At 44.3% G+C, this 14900-nt stretch overlaps 1 long non-coding RNA gene across 7 annotated transcripts in view; it reads left to right on the top strand.

The window, feature by feature from the left end:
• Nucleotides 1-14900, top strand: part of LOC108645184 — a 125288-nt gene that overhangs the window by 15283 nt on the left and 95105 nt on the right. The gene's annotated exons all lie outside the window — the stretch shown is intronic.

Here is a 14900-nt window from a genome sequence, read left to right as displayed (position 1 = left end):
ATCCACGTTCCTGGCCGGACCAAATGCGAATCCGAAAAATCATGTGGCTTTTTTACATGTAAACACGGAAGCTGAAATTTTTTTGAGATTTAACCCTTCCAAACCCTAATTAGCATATGCTAATTAGGATTGGGTTCGGTATTGGGCCGAATCCTTTACGAAGGGAGAATCCTTGGGAGAAGGGGCTCAGGTTCCTACAGACTACTTGCTGCAAAATGTAGAGCAGAGGGGGAGATCCAACTGACACATGCAATAGTCTGTGTACCCCGATCACCGATGGGGCAGTTGAAAAAGAGTGGTTTTTCTGGAGCAGGTCCAGGGGGGGCCATTTTACAAAACTTTACCCAAAGTGGCTTTTTTTTTTTTTTTTTAAACTTTGTTTTTATTAGTTGTTTTACAACAAAGTAGGATGCATACAAAATATGTGGAACAATGGGGGTTAAAGAAAGTAGAATAGGGGTTGGATAGAGGGTTAGAGGTAAAGGGGGGGGGTTGGACTCTCGCCTTGCCGTTTTCATCTGGGTGGTCTTTTTTCTTTTCTCTTTTTTTCCTTTTATTTAGTTAGCGTCTGGGATTTTCCCTTGGCATTGTCCGTTTTTAGATATGGTTAGTTGGTCGATTGTTTTGGTTTTCGGTCCAGGGTGTCCATATTTTTTCATATATGTCCATTTTGTGGTGGATGAGTGCGGTCAATTTTTCCATTGTAGATGTCCACCAGATTTTAGCATATATACCAGCTGTGTGCCCTGTGGGCTTTATACATGATGTTGGCACTGCATATATACTGGCTGTGTGCCCTGTGGGCTTTATACATGATGTTGGCGCTGCATATATACTGGCTGTGTGCCCTGTGGGCATTATACATGATGTTAGCACTGCATATATACTGGCTGTGTGCCCTGTGGGCATTATACATGATGTTGGCACTACATATATACCGCCTGTGTGCCCTGTGGGCATTATATATGATGTTGGCACTGCATATATACTGGCTGTGTGCCCTGTGGGCATTATATATAATGTTGGCACTGCATATATACCGCCTGTGTGCCCTGTGGGCATTATATATGATGTTGGCACTGCATATATACTGGTTGTGTGCCCTGTGGGCATTATACATGATGTTGGCACTACATATATACCGCCTGTGTGCCCTGTGGGCATTATATATGATGTTGGCACTGCATATATACTGGTTGTGTGCCCTGTGGGCATTATACATGATGTTGGTACTACATATATACTGGCTGTGTGCCCTGTGGGCATTATACATGATGTTGGCACTACATATATACCGCCTGTGTGCCCTGTGGGCATTATATATGATGTTGGCACTGCATATATACTGGTTGTGTGCCCTGTGGGCATTATACATGATGTTGGTACTACATATATACTGGCTGTGTGCCCTGTGGGCATTATACATGATGTTGGCTCTTCATATATACTGGCTGTGTTCCCTGTGGGCATTATAAATTATGTTGGCACTGCATATATACTGGCTGTGTGCCCTGTGGGCATTATAGATGGTATTGGCACTGCATATATACTAACTGTGTGCCCTGTGGGCATTATACATGATGTTGGCTCTTCATATATACTGGCTGTGTGCCCTGTGGTCATTATACATGATGTTGGCGCTGCATATATACCAGCTGTGTGTCCTGTGGGCATTATACATGATGTTGGCACTGCATATATACTGGCTATGTGTTTTGTGGGCATTATACATGATGTTGGCACTGCATATATACCGGCTTTGTGCCCTGTGGGCATTATAGATGATGTTGGCACTGCATATATACCGGCTGTGTGCCCTGTGGGCATTATAGATGATGTTGGCACTGCATATATACCAGCTGTGTGCCCTGTGGGCATTATATATGATGTTGGCACTGCATATATACCGGCTGTGTGCCCTGTGGGCATTATACATGATGTTGGCACTACAGATATACTGGCTGTGTGCCCTGTGGGCATTATACATGATGTTGGCTCTTCATATATACTGGCTGTGTTCCCTGTGGGCATTATATATGATGTTGGCACTGCATATATACTGGCTGTGTGCCCTGTGGGCATTATATATGATGTTGGCACTGCATATATACTGGTTGTGTGCCCTGTGGGCATTATACATGATGTTGGCACTACATATATACTGGCTGTGTGCCCTGTGTGCATTATACATGATGTTGGCACTGCATATATACCGCCTGTGTGCCCTGTGGGCATTATATATGATGTTGGCACTGCATATATACTGGTTGTTGCCCTGTGGGCATTATACATGATGTTGGCACTACATATATACTGGCTGTGTGCCCTGTGGGCATTATACATGATGTTGGCTCTTCATATATACTGGCTGTGTTCCCTGTGGGCATTATACATGATGTTGGTGCTGCATATATACTGGCTGTGTGCCCTGTGGGCATTATACATGATGTTGGCGCTGCATATATACTGGCTGTGTGCCCTGTGGGCATTATACATGATGTTGGCACTGCATATATACTGGCTGTGTGCCCTGTGGGCATTATACATGATGTTGTCACTGCATATATACTGGCTATGTGTCCTGTGGGCATTATAGATGATGTTGGCACTGCATATATACCGCCTGTGTGCCCTGTGGGCATTATATATGATGGTGGCACTGCATATATACTGGCTGTGTGCCCTGTGGGCATTATACATAATGTTGGCACTGCATATATACTGGTTGTGTGCCCTGTGGGCATTATAGATGGTATTGCCACTGCATATATACTAACTGTGTGCCCTGTGGGCATTATATATGATGTTGGCACTGCATATATACTGGCTGTGTGCCCTGTGGGCATTATAGATGGTGTTGGCACTGCATATATACTGACTGTGTGCCTTGTGGGCATTATACATGATGTTGGCTCTACATATATACTGGCTGTGTGCCCTGTGGGCATTATATATGATGTTGGCACTGCATATATACTGGCTGTGTAGCCTGTGGGCATTATACATGATGTTGGCACTGCATATATACTGGTTGTGTGCCCTGTGGGCATTATAGATGGTATTGGCACTGCATATATACTAACTGTGTGCCCTGTGGGCATTATATATGATGTTGGCACTGCATATATACTGGCTGTGTGCCCTGTGGGCATTATACATGATGTTAGCACTGTATATATACTGACTGTGTGCCTTGTGGGCATTATACATGATGTTGGCTCTTCATATATACTGGCTGTGTTCCCTGTGGGCATTATAAATGATGTTGGCACTGCATATATACTGGCTGTGTGCCCTGTGGGCATTATAGATGGTATTGGCACTGCATATATACTAACTGTGTGCCCTGTGGGCATTATACATGATGTTGGCTCTTGATATATACTGGCTGTGTGCCCTGTGGTCATTATACATGATGTTGGCGCTGCATATATACCGGCTTTGTGCCCTGTGGGCATTATAGATGATGTTGGCACTGCATATATACCGGCTGTGTGCCCTGTGGGCATTATAGATGATGTTGGCACTGCATATATACCGGCTTTGTGCCCTGTGGGCATTATATATGATGTTGGCACTGCATATATACTGGCTGTGTGCCCTGTGGGCATTATATATGATGTTGGCACTGCATATATACTGGCTGTGTTCCCTGTGGGCATTATACATAATGTTGGCACTGCATATATACTGGCTGTGTGCCCTGTGGGCATTTTAGATGGTGTTGGCTTTGCATATATACTAACTGTGTGCCCTGTGGGCATTATACATGATGTTGGCTCTTTATATATACTGTCTGTGTTCCCTGTTGGCATTATACATGATGTTGGCACTGCATATATACTGGCTGTGTGCCCTGTGGGCATTATACATGATGTTAGCACGGCATATATACTGGCTGTGTGCCCTGTGGGCATTATACATGATGTTGGTGCTGCATATATACTGGCTGTGTGCTCTGTGGGCATTATACATAATGTTGGCACTGCATGTATACTGGCTGTGTGCCCTGTGGGCATTATACATGATGTTGGCACTGCATATATACTGACTATGTTCCCTGTGGGCATTATACATGATGTTGGCACTGCAGATAAACTGGCTATGGGGTTTTGGGCACATAGCCCATTGGGGTGAGAAACAGGGGGCACTGGGAAAGGCATATTAAAGTGGGAGCGGGACGCATTATGGCTCACATATTTCTCTTTAGAGCTCACTGACCCATCTGTGCTTCAGCAGCTCCGTATTCTCATTTTCCTTAGTCGCTATTGCTGAACAGTTAGCATAGTTACAGCACAGCAGAGTGAGGGACTGTTCGGCTATAGAGAATAAGAATAATTATAATACGGAGCTGCTGAAGGGACTTTAGCCATGCTGTTGCATTGTGGCCTTTGGAGCAAAGCAATATTCTACTTCCTTCCAATCATTACAGTACAGTAGATACTTATATAGTAGGTTGGTTGCCCTCATTTCTGTATCTATGGCTCCCTGTATGTTTTATAGCCCCATTAGGTACATATTAACCACATTAGGTACCAATTAAGTCATATGACCTCTTAAGTATAGTAAGACAAGATGATGTCAGGGTTACATAGTATAACTGTGGGATAGTGAGTATAGTAAGGCAAGATGGTATCAGGGGTACAGAGTGTAAGTGTGGGATAGTGAGTATAGTAAGGCAAGATGGTATCAGGGGTACAGAGTGTAACTGTGGGATAGTGAGTATAGTAAGGCAAGATGGTATCAGGGGTACAGAGTTTAACTGTGGGATAGTGAGTATAGTAAGGCAAGATGGTATCAGGGGTACAGAGTGTAACTGTGGGATAGTGAGTATAGTTGTAATCCTAAGCACATTAGGCATTAAACTGTTCGGGGTCCTGTGGCGCTGCCATTCATTATTAAGGAGAAATGATGTAAAATGTAAGCTGTAAGGTGATGTTTAGGTGCTGCATCAAAACGCTAATTTACGAAGAGTTTTGCAACTTAGTAGTTTGGAGTAGAGAGACATGGTTACCCCGTTCAGATTCACCCTTATGTGTAGTGTCCAAAAATATTTGGCTTTCTTCGGTAAAGTTGGGGATATTTTTGTCACTTTACTATACCCTTATGTAATGCTGTACATACCGGCACCAAACTGCCCAGCACTTCCCTTTAGCCCGGCACGTTTGCGGAACTTGCACCTCAGTTTGAGCGCATACCTGCTTTCTCCAGATGGTGGCGCCATTGGGCCGCAGTTGTGTCAGGCATATCACCATCTCTCCGGCTCATGTGGAATTGTAGGGGGGTAAAAATGCTGAGTTTGGGCTAAAATACAACATGGTTACTTAAAATGGCACTTTGTATGCCGCACTTCCGCTTATAAATGACCCCTGCGGCATTCTTGGTTTCGCTTGTAGATTTGTTCCACTGTTATTAAGGGGGAAGTTGACCTTTAAATTAGCATTAAGTGTGATGTACAAAGTTATATTCCAAAACAGTTTGCAGTTAGTCTTTATTTTCTAGCTTTCCTATTATTTAGCTTTTTGTTCAGCTGAGCGTCTTGGCGTTTCAACAGACAGCTAGTTGCTAGGTCCAGTTTTCCCTAGCAACCCAATTTTGGTTTGAAAGAGAGAAAGGAAAATGAATAGGAGAGAAATATTAATAGTACAGTCAAACCCTGACTTCAGCTCCTGCACAGGGTACAATGGCGCTACCCAAACAAAGCTGTACATGGGGTGGGTACGCAGGTTGGTAACATCTTGCCCTACTGACGCCATCTTGTTCTGCTGAACCTATGTTACCTTCCGCTGCTGCTGTGCAGGAACTTTCTGTGCTTGGGGGAACTCGCATGAATGGTCCTGCAGCTCCAGTGGCTTTGGTGCTACAACTCCCAGTACCCTGCATCCACCTTAAGGCAATGTTTTATATACATAGTACATAGTATTAATGGGAAGGAGCACACACAGAGCAAGTGAATGCTGCTTGCTTAGACTTTATTTTAGTGTTGCCAGGATGCTTGAAAAAGGTGCAGGTCTCCCCAAAACACGCTGCTAGTTGTGTGCTCCATCTATGCTCGGCCCAGGGCACGGGCACTTGTTTGTCTGCTTGTACTGCCGTATATAAACTGCTCTGCCCGGCTAGTAATGGGAATCCCATAGGTAGCAGCACCGGCGATTTTGTCTGAATATGAGCAGCGTTGGGGTTTAATATCGTTTCCATTGCTGCAAATATCTGGCAGTGGTGCGGATTCCTGGCACGCTATTGGCAAGCAGAGAGCGGATCCCACTCTGGGCTGTTACCCCTCTGTACATTACTGGGGGCTATTCTTCATAACTAAATGATGGGAATAATAGCATGTAACAAACTGGGATACACATGCGGGGCACAGTATTAACCCTTTCTCCTCTGTAGCTTTACTTCTAGCAGTAATTGTGTTACTCTTCTATAAAACTGAGTTAGTAAGGTAACAGAATTGTGTGTCAGTTTGGGGCAGAGATGGGACAGGGGGGCAACGCTGGCACATTAAAGTGAAAGAGTTGGGTTTGGGTTGTATCGCTGTCCATTGAAGCTATTGCCAGGCGGGGCTGATTCTCAGCCGGTGTATAATAAACGCAGGCCAAGTATCAGCCAATCCGCTGGCATGGGCCTGGGTGCCACACACAGCGGGTAATAAGTCCCATCTGGCAGTAGCTTAAAGCTTTAGGGGAATGTTGATGTTACGCCATGCTGGTGTTTGTTTCCAGCAATCCTAGGAAGGTCTTTATTCTGCTCTTGTATACGGCGCGGTGCCACAGGGGTTCTGCCCGCTGCTGCTTCCCGGTGCCTCATTCACTTGCACCTGGTTCAGATGGCACTGGCAGGACTAGGGATCCATATATTTTGAAAAGGGAATGGATTTGATACATACAAAAGCGTTACCTGTTTTTCGGAAATCAGAAGGATTTCCCTTCCCCTCAGTATGGGGGTTCCATAACATGGGTGGGTTCTGTGCTTTACTGCTCACCTGGCAATATTCTGTGTATCCAGGGAATATGGCTGCATAGTAACCCTACAGGAGCAGGTTTTGTACCCACAGGCACCTTCACATCTGCCCAATGAATATTGTGTTGTGCATTTTACCCTTCAGTGATTTGGTCTCAGGGCTGGATGCCATGATGGGGAATGATGGGAGGATGCCAAGAATGGCCATTATAAACAGAAGCTCAGCCCGTTAGCCCGGTGTGAGAATGCTTGGTGGAGCAGCCATACCCGCTGGAGGACTGGTGTGTGTCACTCACAGGTACTGAAGTGCTGGGGGGTGTAAGGAATCAGACTGACACATACAGTGGAAAGCAGGGTTTCTTATAAAGCAGCAACATGTGTACATTTCTCTTTCTTTCTTCTTTCACTTTTCAGTGCCTCTACTTTGCTGATTTGTTCTATTCTCACAGTCTCTCCCCCTCTATGTGTTTCCCCTTCCAAATGAGCCCAATACCCAGAATAAAGACACACACACGGCTTGATGGTTCATCTGTGAAAATCACAGTTTTATTAATAATACAAATAATAAATTGTGTTTTTCATTGATTCTGAGGAAGGCAAAAAAAACCTCTGAGAAGCTTTGAGCCAATCTGCTTCATTAGAGGGAAAAATTCCTTCCTGACTCCTTAACGGCAATCGGATTTGCTCCCAGAATCAATGCCTTCACCCTGCTTGCCATAATCAAGGGAAGCAGGGTGAGGGAAACAAGGGAATATGGTAGCATACACACCATTCCATTGGGCCCCAGGCAGCCTGCAGACCCCGGCTCCTGCAGTCTGAGGGATGGATGGAAAGGGAATGCAGTTTTTACCAAGCACCTTAAGGTGCTCTTGTGTATGAACCATATTTTAGATGAAAGGGGGAGCACCGCTGGTGGAATTACGGTGGATGGGAGTGCAGGCACCGCTGGTGGAATTACGGTGGATGGGAGTGCAGGCACCGCTGGTGGAATTACAGCGGATGGGAGTGCAGGCACCGCTGGTGGAATTACGGTGGATGGGAGTGCAGGCACCGCTGGTGGAATTACGGTGGATGGGATAGGAGAGAAGGTGGATCTGGGCGGATTTCACCTTTTGCCTTTTAGTTCCGAGGGCCACCTGCAAAAATCAAACAAAAGAACTTATTTATACCTTAGCAAGCGATATCCCTGGAGAAACCCTATTACACTTAGGGGCACATTAATATCAAATCGGGCGCTGAAGCAAAATTAAAACACTGAACAAGTGGGTATTTTTCCCCACAACGTTGGCATCTTACATGGGCTTCACACATTGCACAAAATCTGAGAATTGCAATTGATTTCAATCCATCAGCCCCTTTCCATTACAAAATAGCCATCATTTAGGGAATATTTCCATTTCAGCAAACAGCATAGAAAGAAGAAAGGGAAAGAAGGATGGATTCTATACTGCACCTTAATATCTCTCGCTGTTCCGCGTCAGGATGACCTTGTTGATAGCCTCTAGGTCTTTGTAGAGGTCCTTTAGGTGGGCTTTGATGTACCTGTAGTCCCCTCGGAAGTCGGCCTTCAGGCGAAATTGCCACCACTTTGTGATCTTCACACAATCTCTGGCCATCCACAGATCATAGAGTGCCATCCTGATGTCTCCTCTTATCTGGTCCCTAATGCACTCCAAATAGGGACCCGCCCGTGGATCTTCAAAATCCCTGATCTCGAAGATGTCCCGATCAGGGGGGATCCACCATGAGATCTACAGAAATGCAGGAAACAAGAAGACATTAAGGTCTCCAGCAGGTTTTCTTTAATCCTCAGTAATAATAATTAGAATTTCTTAGCCCACATACCACAGCAATGTGTATTTATTAGCACTAGGGGCGCTTACCTTCCCATAGCGGTACTCGTAGTACTGCCGGCTGCTGGCACTCATGCCCATCTCTGCTGCCTCTGTCATATAAAATAGAGATTTGGGAAGGTTAGAGTTAATCTAAAGATGTCAAATTAAAAGACCCCAAATAAACACAGTAAAGATCAGAGTTAGGGGTAGAACTCCATGGATGTGCCTCTTTTTTAACCTCATCTACTATGTAATACATATTGCAGAGGGAAAAATGCTGGTTCCTTACCAGGTGAACCACAATGGGTCCGGCAGGTTCTTCTTGTTCTTCTGCTGTGGAGAAAAGGTGTAGTCTTTAAAAAGACTTTTGTGTGTCTTCTTCTGTATCTTCTTCTATATCGCAAGGATGGTAGGAGTCGCTGCAAATCACTGGAAGTCTCTCAAATCGCTCTATTTCTCAAGTCTCTCAAATCGCTCTATTTCAGGAGAGAGAAGAGACTGTGAGCTCTTGTGATCCTCTCTGCCATTTATAGCAGTATATACTAGGGTTCCCTTTCTGTATCCCTCCCAGTTGTACTGCGCTACTGAATATGTTTGCTGCTCTATAAATAACCAGTAGCACCAATTATTAGAAGCTTTAATAGAATGAAGAATTTGATTGGGAGAGATACAAACGTTTGGTGCAAAGAAGGGCTCCGGACAGCGCTGCCAACCAAGCGTGGGTCCTGGTGTCACAGTGCTTTTAGGGGGCTGTACAGGCTGATGGGAAAAGATCAACCCCATTCATTTCTGTGCCAATTGCTTTGCTTTGCAAGGAAAAATGTATTGAAATGGATTCAGTTAAATGTTAAGGTTGCTACATGAGAGCAGGGCAGATACCCGGGGCAAAGGGGCAGAACTCTAAGGAGCCTGTCAATACTGGGAGGAAAAATGTGTGTATTGTATGGCCTCCAAATGTTTATGGGGTCCCCAGTCAAAAAAAAAAATATGTATTTGCTGCAGAACTGCAAAACTGCCAAATCCCGGGTCTGTGTCTCCCAACCAGCGCTAAGATTAATGTCATCTCTAAAATTCTCCAAATTCACTAAAATCTGTGAGAGGAGCAACATCCGCTAGTCTAGGGGGGCATCACCCAACTATTTCCCATCTTTTTTTAGCTAAAATAAGGGTTATTTGGCAAAAAAATTCTCAGAGGGGATTCAGACTTACCTCTCACCACAAAGTCAACCAACGGACAAACCCAACTGTCACATTTCTAGGAGTGAAGTCACATGTCGTGAAGCAATGGGAAACAATGTAGCAGAAACAACATGATTGTTAGATTTGGGTAAAAACATTTCGCTAGATTATTTTTGCTTCAACCATCAGTACCAGCGACCAGAAAGGGATAAACAAATGCTGCTTCATTTGTCTCTGGCATAAATAGTGTGAGAATGGCAGTATTTTAAATGTTAAACAATGAAATTCAGTGAATTAAATCTGATTGGCTGTTCGTAGCTCCGTACACTTTTGGGCACCCAAGAAAAATTGCCTTTTCATTTGGGTTTCCCCCTTGACTATGTGATTCAAGTTTGGTGGGTTTGGCTCCAGAGCTCTAAGATTGGAAGCAGTTTAAATGTCTCCATTAAAGTCAATGGGTGAAATTGGATTGGCCGCTGTTGGCCCCTTCCACTTTGAGTTGTCCAACAAATGTCGCTGTTTCATTTGGGGTGACCCCATGATTATGTTATTCAAGTTTGGGGAGTGTAGCTTCACAGCTGTAAGTGTGGCAGCAGTTTAAAAATCTTTCCTGTCAAAGGAAATATTGGGGTGTTCAGAGCGGCGCCGCAAAAAGACGGAGGCCGGGATCCCTTAGAAAAGCACAAGCAGCCTGCTCCGCTATAGGGCGAAGAAGTGTAGAGAGTTTGAGTGTTGTACCCCTAAACCTGTAGGAGGAGAAGCGTTTAGAAAATGGGCTGCGCTAAGAATGGGCTGAAGAATAAGCTGAAGTGGAAGAACAGTTTTTCAAAGCAACATAATAAATCCCAGGCTGATATGGGCACTAGTACTATGGATGGGGCACATATACATTTATCCCAGTAAGGTAAATGGCCAGTGAATTAAAGGGTAATCCCAGAACGTTTCTCTCTGTCTCAGCTTTTTTATATGTTAAATATGCTCGAGAACAGTAACCTTTAGCCTTCCAGGGTTGGAGCTATAAATATATATATTCACAGTGTGATTCATGAATGTTATGCATAAGTTACACATAAGTACGTGTTCCCACAGCTCAAAAATATATGATTTTGGGTGGGTCAGTGTATTGTTTTGTGTGTTTTTACCCCACAAAAATGCAGAAAAATTTCTTTAAAGTGGAAGCTTTGAGGGGATTTTTTTTTTAGAATTTTCATACAATTTTATAGAATCTGCTACATCCAGTGGTCCAACTACATTCTAGTGAGAGTCTGAGTGCTTACGACTTGATGTAATGAATTATGGGAAATAAAAATATAATCTATTCTCCAATAAGTATTATGTCTGTGTAAATAGAATGTATAGTCCTTTTCAGTGTGGCAGTTCTCTACATCATGTCAGACGTCTAGAAGGAATACTGGAGTGTCTGGCCGAGCAGTCTAAGTGTGGATCCAGAAGTATGTTGGAGTCCCCTCCAGCCGCTAACGTGGAGAAGAGGTGTCTCTCATGGTTATGGCTATTTTATATGGAGAAGGGCTGCTAGGCTTTGGCAAGCACTCATATTTTAACAGCTCGGTGTCAACCTGTCCCCTGCCAAGCTCATCCCGCTTAGGCTTTAGTTACTGTACTGTTTCCTCAGTGGATGAGGCAGTGTGGGGGTCTGCCTCTGAAAGAAATCATTGGACATCATTCCCTTTTTGATTGGCCGCTCTTCTCGCTCCAGCTATAGCACCAAGTAATGTCCCCGTAATTGTAGCCTTACAATCGTCCCAGACTACGTCAGGGCTTGCAGTGTTTTTATTAGTGTCCCAGAAGTCCATTGAGGCTCCTTAGAGCCCGCCTCGGATAGCCACGGTGAACTAAGGGTACAAATTTGGGATCGTCCTGCTGGTATTATATTTATCTTAAGGAGGACTGTATGGGCAGACCAGACCATATAGTATTTGGTCCACTAGTCTGTGTAAGTGAGATAGAGCTAAGGCTAAGTTTATTCTGGTTAGTGTGTTTATACTTAGTGGATTGGCAGGAGCCCATGTGGATAGATTTTTCCACTTTCAGATGTCGGTGAGGCCCAAAGTAACAGTATAGTGTCCATCAGGGTGTGGGATTGCCTATCAGGCTGCTAGTGGGGCTGCTGGGAATCCTGTAGCTTCTTGCCTTACCTGCTGCATTGCCTGGAGCTGAAAGGTTGGTGGTACATATATACTTGTTATGGTCAGTGGCTGGATAGCTAAGGTACATGAAAGGGCTACAAATCTGCCCTGAGGGTCTGTATGTAAGTCATGAAGTGAAGTTTAAAAGGTATGTGTTTTCTAATCAAAATAGAAGTGCCTCTGGCATAAGGGGGCGTGATAGCCATGAGCCTCCCAAGGGCTTTTTTAATGCCAGTAGGCATTGTCCCTCGAGATGGGTCTCCTGCAGTAGCAGGATATGGGGCTGATATTTTGTAATGTAATGGAAGATTAGAGATTGTTTGAATTTGGGATTTGGGCCCCTTAAGTTCCAAGATATGAGCGCTGAGGGCTCCTCTCCTGCTCGGTTTGACAATGACACATTGTGCAGTGACATGCAGTGCATTTCATTAATTGAGTGACCTTAGCATAGTAAACTTAATATGAATATATTTATACCAGTTCTTGGGATTTCAATCTTCCCACAGTTTAATCACCAGTATCGTAAAACAAAGCAATTTTTTCCCCCAAAATAACTGTCCCTGTCCCTCCGTGCCGACCCCTAGTTGGGAAAGGCCTTTTCCCTGTAATTGTAAATGTGTTGTTAACACTAGGGAGATTAGTCTATTAATCTAAATTATGCTCCAGATAGTCCTGTAGAAGTTGTGAATTGGTCCTATGGGAGGTAGTGAGGGCTCCTACCCATTAAAAAGCTGCCAAATAATGGCAGTAGGTGTCCCATTCATTTCAGGTATAAGTGCATGTTTGGGTGCTAGTACAGTCAGCTAATGAATCACCATGGGTGAAAAGTATATTGAGCCTGTGTGTGATTGGTCCCCTCCTGAGTATCTTGTCCATAGAGGTTGATATTTCATGGTGGTCAAGTCGGCAAGTGTGTGTGGCTAAATCCCGAATGGACCAGGGATCAGGATACTGCATGTTACAGTCTGGGACAGATGCCAAGGGATATCCAGCAGTGAGCACTGGTTGTTGGGGTGCCTTCCAATTGTCAGTAATAACAAGCAGGAGGCTTGGGATAGTCCCAGTCTGCCTGGGGCACCGTACCTTTTGGATAAGTCTGTGTCCCTGCAGTAAGGTACCCGGGGTCATTATGGCCTGGTCTATTGCCCGCAGAGCAATTGCTGTTAATATCAGTTGTACTGCCTGTTCTGGTAGTGGTTGTGTGGGTGGGGGAGAGCTCTCAAAATCGTACTCTGAGCGTGGGGAGCCACCACCATATTGCACGCTCTCTGGATTGCTGTCTCTGGCAAAGGGTTCTAGCCAGGGGCAATTTCCACCTTGAATCTGCCCTAAGATGGCTCCTGTGATGCCGCCCCTCTGCGCTGGAGGGGCGTCTAGGGGAGTCCCGCATCACTAGAGAGTAATTTCACTATCTGCACTAGAAAAGCAGAATTTCCAGTTAAAAGTTAAAGTTACCAGGAGTTTTCTTTCTGCCACTTAACTGGCCTCGTGGCAGCTGCACCTTGGTTCTAGCTTCGCTGCTGCGTCGGATGGCGCATGGTGGCAAAACACAGATTTTCTTTAGGCACAAAATTTAGAGCTTATTAAATGTTTTGCAGTCTGGTAAATGATGTTTTGTTACTTCCATTTTACATTTAGTTATCGCTTTTGTCTTCTAGAGGAATAGTCCTGGTTACAGGGAAATATCTATGCCGGGTACATTTTCTGGTTTATTTGGGCGGTCAGCCGGTTAGCAAACCTAAGGGACAGTTCTCATAGTTGGCTCTCCCAGTGTTTGCCATGTTTACCTTTAATTTACCTGCTAGGCCCCCAAGGGTGCAGACACATGGAGCTACTACAAAAATGGACAATGCTGATAATTGTCTCTACGTGTGTTTTAGCAGATTCAATTCTCAGTATTATCTATGGTATTTTCTGGCTGCTACTAAGTAGCTCCATGTGTCTTCGCCCTTATGCATCCCTGAAAGAGATTAACAGCCTGACATAAGTGTTTTGGGAGAATACAAACAGAATTATGGCAGTAAAGAGAAGTCAAAGGCCTTTTATTCAAAGCAGAATTATCTCTGAAGCCTCTCTACAAGCAACAGAAAGGCAGATTCACTGGTTTGGCAAGGTCCCATGTATGTATGAGTTTTACATTTGTATTACATTTTTCCATCTTCTCCTGTCACGATCAAGTTGTTAAACCTGCCTTCTGCCTCTGAGAGGCTTATCAAGCACTTTATGTAGCTCCTTTTTTCCCATGTGGAGGTTGTAGAATTTAGAATGCAAGAGGTGGAACAGAGAATTCAGGAATGGGTTGGCATTTAAACTGTAAGCATATTGTTAATACACCAAAGAACGGAATGCTGTGTATGAAGGTTGGAATAAACTAATCGGAGGGATTCCATAGGGTTCATTTGTGAATCTGAGCGCAGCATGCAAAGTGCAGAAATGGCCACAATCTGGCGTATGTATGGCATACATTATACCTGGTGTTGCAGCTGATATATGCAGCTTCTGTGCAGTTTGTTCAATTGCCAAGTCAGCATATGCAGGAGTGGAGAGTGAAAGGAATGGAGTAAAGATATTTTCAGTGCAACATATGTAGGTTTATGGGTACAGGTGCCATGTGGGCAGTGTATGCAGGTGTATATGCCAAGATGCTTTGAGTACGGGTGTGGGACCTGTTATTATATATTAGTTGGGATCAAATACAAGGTTCTGTTTTATTATTACAGAAAAAAAGAAACCATTTTTCAAAATTAGAATGATTTGCTTATAATGGAGTCTATAGTAG

Source organism: Xenopus tropicalis, chromosome 8 (assembly GCF_000004195.4).
Source record: "Xenopus tropicalis strain Nigerian chromosome 8, UCB_Xtro_10.0, whole genome shotgun sequence".
NCBI classification, from domain to species: domain Eukaryota; kingdom Metazoa; phylum Chordata; class Amphibia; order Anura; family Pipidae; genus Xenopus; species Xenopus tropicalis.
The sequence above is the reverse complement of the archived record's forward strand: the minus strand, read 5'-3'. Positions and strand labels throughout refer to the sequence as shown.